This window comes from Bidens hawaiensis, unplaced genomic scaffold, assembly GCF_021521415.1.
Source record: "Bidens hawaiensis isolate Kalapana, Puna unplaced genomic scaffold, B.hawaiensis_p1.1 tig00026838_1, whole genome shotgun sequence".
NCBI lineage: Eukaryota > Viridiplantae > Streptophyta > Magnoliopsida > Asterales > Asteraceae > Bidens > Bidens hawaiensis.
The window spans coordinates 174,782-180,781 of record NW_027494320.1 but is presented as its reverse complement, the minus strand read 5'-3'; positions in this window follow the sequence as shown (position 1 = coordinate 180,781).

Below are 6,000 nucleotides of genomic sequence, written 5' to 3'. Positions count from 1 at the left end.
TTGCCTCGTTAATAGCTTTGAGGGCATCTTCCTTCGCATCAGCCGCCGCGGACGCCAGCTCATCCCACTCTTCGTTCATCGCCAACCAATCCCGGGTTATTTCTTGATTGGTGGAAATAGTGTTCGCCAAATGATAAGAATTGGAATTCAGTAATTCTTAGCGAATACTACGGCGACGCCGCTCCCTCTTAGCGGGAGGAAGAATCTCCCACAGATATTCAAAGCATAAGTTCACATCGCGAAATGTCGAATGGCGACGAAGAGACCAATGCGGACGATGTGGGGTATGATCTTCCTCTTGAGGAACTGGAGAGGTCTGAGGAGCATGAGGAAACATACTCACACCTCCTTGATCTCTAAAATGATGAACATTATAAGAAGGTGACATAGTGACATGATCAGTATTGTCAGCCTTCTTATCCTTCAAAGGAGAGTCATCCGCCACCTAAATTGGTTCCTTAGCAGTATTAAGCGGTGGTAGCGGAAGAGGAGTTGAGCTCTTCAAACCTGAAGCACCTTCAATAAGGTCATCCAGGTCCACTGAATAACATCAACAGTTGGTCAGAAATATATTCAACTCATAACATTTAACAAGTGTGGGAAGTAGTTAACTTACCCAAGGAAGCTTCTTCCACATCAAGTTGGTCCAAGCGTGCTCCCAAGGCAGCAGGCTTTGCTTTCTTGGACTTCTTTTTCAGAGCAGCCTTGGCTGAGTTAGCCTTGCGCTTCCCAGCCGCTTTGGAGACACCCGCATCACCTGCTTGATGAGTATCCTCTGGGATGACATCATCAGGCGCATTGCCCTCCGCAGCAGTGTTAGCATCGTCGTGACCCGTTGCCTGGCTAGTGGTGGCTCTTTGACGGGTGAGACCTGCAGTTGAGTTCACAACGTTGTTAGCATCAGGCGGAAAACTTCCTCCACAGAGTGATGACTTTTTGCTGGATGAAAACAGTACAATCACTCCGCTGGAAGTAATAGCAGTTACAGGTCGGGGTTGTAGAATGCCCTCACCTTTCTGGATGCATTCCTTAACATATTCCTCACCTTTGGCGTACATCGCCTCGGAAACTATTGGTTCCGAGCGAAACGCGGTGGGAAACAGGAAGTTAGAACTGGTACGCTCTAAGAAGGGCACATCCCTCGGATCGATTGGGCGACGCACCATCATTCCCCCTTCGCGATCCAACAAAGTATCGAAGGCAGAACCTTCACCTACACAAACAATGATAAAATTCAGAGACTAAAAATCTGATTAAAAGAAGAATAAGAGTGTTATCGTACTTACTCTTGTCGGTTCTTTCATAGTAAGGCTCTAATTTGGGGAACGACCACAGATGGTTCATCTTCGCACTCACCATCGCCCCTTCATGAATGGGACGCATGGGAGTTGGCGTGGCAGTCAAGGCCATAAACCAGGAGATACCCTCATGGGCAGCTGCCGGAACCACTGGCATGGTCTCCTCCACCTTCCGATGGGTCATAGGGAACGGAATAACCTCCTCCCGGATCCAGAAAAACTTTGGCTTCCAGCCGTGTAGGCTGCGGATCCACTCTGTGCCTATAACGTTCTTCCCGGTGGAAGCAAAGCTATACCATCCATCGCGGAAGGTCATTTTGTAGAATACGGCAAACATGTCGAAAGACGGTTCGAAATCTCGAACTTGACAACAGAATTCGAAGTGACGAATTCTCAACATCCCAAAATGATGGACCTGGGATATATGAATCCCATAGGTTGTCAAGACCGATTGAATGAATTTCGTCACTGGAATTCGGAAATTCCCATTCGTAAAATGGTCCACATACACAGCAATCTTCTTCGGCGGCGGATTGGTGGCAACAGAACCTTTCGCCGGACGTTCTGGCTCCCATTCAGATGCCAGGCCATATAAGTTAACAACGTCATCAAAGTCTTTCTCTTTAAGATTCATAACGACGTCATGAATGGTAGGGGTACCTTTTTTTTCTCCGGCCATCTAATAAGAAGAAGAAGGAAATCTCAGAAAGTTTTATGCTTTTGGTGTTTGAATGAAAGAGAGTTCAAATGTGATAAGAGATAAATGGAAGCCACGAGTGGCTTATTTATACTCATCGCAATTAATGCGACAGATGGAGTGCCAGAGGAGAGAGAAACCGCAGACCGCCAGATGACTGACACGTTAGGCGGGAAATTCAAGAAATTGCAAGCAGGCTGTCAAAGGCGTCACACACGTCTTGTCAGTTGCTTCTAAGAAATCTCTCTCCGCCACGTCATCAAGATCAATCAACTCTCAAAAATTTAAAATTTCAAAAAATATCTCCTAAGGATATTTTCCTTAAAACAGTTGGATACTCACAAAAGACAAAAAAGTTCTTTCCCATTTAATACTCAAAAGACAGTTATAAATTTGCAGAGAAAAATTACAAGTTATAAAACACCTAAACATATTCTAAAAGGTTTGGGGTCGTTTTATCTTCCGTAGCTTTTGATGACGTGTCCTCCGAGGTGTCATCTTTAGACTCATCACCTAAGTAGTCCCTCAACTGCTGCACGCCGTCATCAGCGGAAGCAAACTCCGGAAGCATATTCTGTAGAGGGAAGACCAAGTCATCATGCTCTTTAACCCGTATAGCACGTTCTTGCTTGATGTCAAGGCCATGAAGCGGATGATCCTTAAATGTGCGGTTACTTTGAGCGTAAGTCATCCAAGTGAAGAAGACGTAACCATCAGATTGGCAAAGTTATCGGTAAGCTCCGCGCTTCCCTTGAAATGGCAGATGACCTGTCAGAATAAAAACATAAGTTTTCAATATCGAAAATGAGAAATAAAGAATGAACATCAAAGTGGTAAAATCTTACAGCATCAACCTCTCGAGTAAGGAACCATTGACGGTCCTGTTCCGTGCGTTCAGCCCGCATCCGGAACACTTGGGATTCCGTAGTTGTTTTTTCTCGAGCGTGCAAGAGGAAGTCATAGGCAGCTTGCATCTCTGCAGCACTTTTGTCTTTGAGCTCAACCTGCTCCCTCTGCAATTTCAGCTCCGCTTCAAGCTCTTGGATTCGAGTGCCTTGGAGGGTCACTTGATTTTCCAAAGCTGAATTTGCCTCTTGAGCCCGGGCCAAATCATCTTTTTCTCTCTGAGCTTTAGCCCGGGCAGCCTCAAGAAGAGAGTTCTGTTTTTCACAGGCCTCCTTCCATTGGCGGGCAGCGGTAGCGTTCCGGTCCTGCTCGCCCCTGAGGGCGATCTCAGCATCGGCCTGCTTCCACTTTGCAGTATTAGCCGCTACACGGTGTGCCTCGGCCTCTTTCTTCGCGGCTTCTGCTTCCTGACGAGCTGCCCCCAGCTTTCCACCCATGGTAGGCCATTCATGTAAGACTTCTTGGCTTCTAGCTAAAACATTAGCCAGATGATAAGCTACGTCTGTATGAAGGTCGTGGCGGGAAAGATCACGCTGGTGCACCATTTTGGCCGGTGGCACACAGTGCTTAACAAAACTCATTCAGGTCCTGAGGTCAGTAAACCAGGATCAATTAGTAATGTCCCATGGAGGGACAAACAAATCATGCTTATCACCCAAGTTCGCATCCCCATAGTAACGGGAACCTGAAGGTTCAAGACGAACTGGGATGGAGGATGGTTGTTGTGGAGGAGGATGAGGAGGGTACTCGTCAATCCTATAACCTTCTGCATTCACATCAGGGTTGTCTCCCTGATCACCAATAGCACTTCCAGCCTGAAAAAGATAGTCATAACGATTATCAGTTCCAGACTGGGTATTAGGCACCTCTATGGCAGTATCAACCGGGGGAGTCGGCGGCCTTTCTCCCGTAGTCGTCTCAATCAGCGGAGACATTGGCCGATCCTCCGTAACAATCTCAGTAGGAGGAGTAGGAGGCTTGTCCTCCGCCTCTCTTTCTGGAGGAGGAGATGGCTGCTTCTCCGTCTAAGGAGTCAGAGTAGGCAGCCTTTCAGACACATCTTCTGAATAAATCAACGGATCTGCACAAAAAGCTACACTTAGCTAACACCCCAAAATAAGTAAAGTACTCAAATGGTAATATATACCTTCTACCGTATCAATGCGATCAGCAAGACTGTATTGTAGCTTCCTGGGACGATGGGTTTTTCGTTTCTTCTTGGAAGGTCTCGCCTTAGCGTCCGCAGTCTTGGTACCCGCATGACTCGCCTGAAAAACCGAGAAAGCCCTCTTTGCTTCCAACTCTGCCAATAAATGGGAGACAGGAGAAAATTCAGGGGCATCGTCATCGGAGTCCTTCTCTTCTTGATAAGTGGAAAAATCAGAGGCATCGCCATCATCATCACTCGATAATAAAATGGCAATCGTCCCATCGGAGGTACAAGCATTAAGCGGATGAGGGTTTAGAACATACACACCTGTTTCAAAGGTTGCGTCTGAAACAATGGGCTCAGCCCGTACCTTCTTTGGAAAAAGGAATCGGGACTTGGTCTTCTCTAGAATAGGTTGGTCCCCGGCATCATGGATGCTTTTACGGACGCAACCTCTATCCTCAAAGAGGGCGTTAAGCATAGAACTCCGACCTGAAAAGATAGAAAATCAGTCATAAAGAAATTCAAGGAAGAGAAAAGGCAATAAAGACAACTTACGTTCATTAAGATCAACAAAAATGGCTCCATAAACTCCGATGGCCATAAACGGCTCATGCCTGCCCACACCAGAGCCTCCTCAGGTAACGCCCGCATCGGTGTCGGTTCCGACATAAGAACTCGATACCAATCGCGTCCTTCATGGGCAGCTGTGACAACGTCCGGCAACGCAGAATTAACCGGACGACGGACCATGGTAACAGGCACCACGTCCTCTGAGATCCAGAAAAACTTATTTCGCCAATCGGCGGACCCCTTCTCAATTTCATATCCGATACTTCAATCGGAGAATCCCTGACATGTATACCAACCATTGTGATTGGTAAGACGGTAGAAAACGGGGAATTGATCGAGGTGTGGCACCATATCACGTGCTGTACACACGAATTCGTAGTGGCGAATTTGCATTACAGTACGTGGATGCAACTGGGATAGATGAACCCCATAAGCAGTTAACAACTTCAAGAAAAATTTCGTTATAGGAAAATGGAAATTCCCATAAACGAAGTAATCTGAATAGACAACCATTTTACCAGGTGGTGGTAGACTGGCTATGGAACCAGGAGAAGGGAATTCCGGCTCCCACTCCGGTGGAATGCCATACGTCTCTAACAACTTCTCATATTCTGAGTAGTCCCACGAAACTTCTATCTCGTCAATTTCGGTTTGAACATTCGACATTGCAGAAGAATTTAGTAAAAGGATATATGAGAAAGTTCAGCGCTTTATCATAAAGAAAGCAAAGAAGATAATCAGTGAACAGTGGAGAGAGAAAGTCATCATCTAATCACCAATCGCCACGTCACGCGGGAGATTCGAAAAGGAAAAAAAGTTGCACAGTCGGGTACAATGACAGCCGTCAAACACGTTCCATCATCTGTTCACGCGCCTATGAGTGGTCTACTTGTCCTTTTTTCATGATTTTCTATACCAACAGAAGATATTTTCTACCTAACTTCAAAATTCAAAAACCCCAAAAAAACATGAAGTCCAGAATTTCACCCACATAAAGACTTCACACGGAAGAAACACTGGACTGGGGGGACTTATAGACGTAGGTACCAAAAAGACCCAAATCCCCTTAAGTACCACCCTCGGGTCATTGAGGAACCTCTCATATACCATCCGTGGGACATACGGATCACCTGCATATCACGGGAGAGGAAGATCCTCATACCACGCGCGGAAGCATCCTGGCACCCTTAGAAGTCATCCGCAGGACAGGACTTCTCTCCGCCAAAATGACCGGAAGGCAATGCCAATTGGACAGTTGTCAATAACTAACTGTCCTCTAGAAGAATGTCCATGATTGTTACTTGAAGAATACGTGACTCGCACACCAATGAATGAGTGACACCTGGCCAGGTTGTTATAACCGTGCACATGGCCAG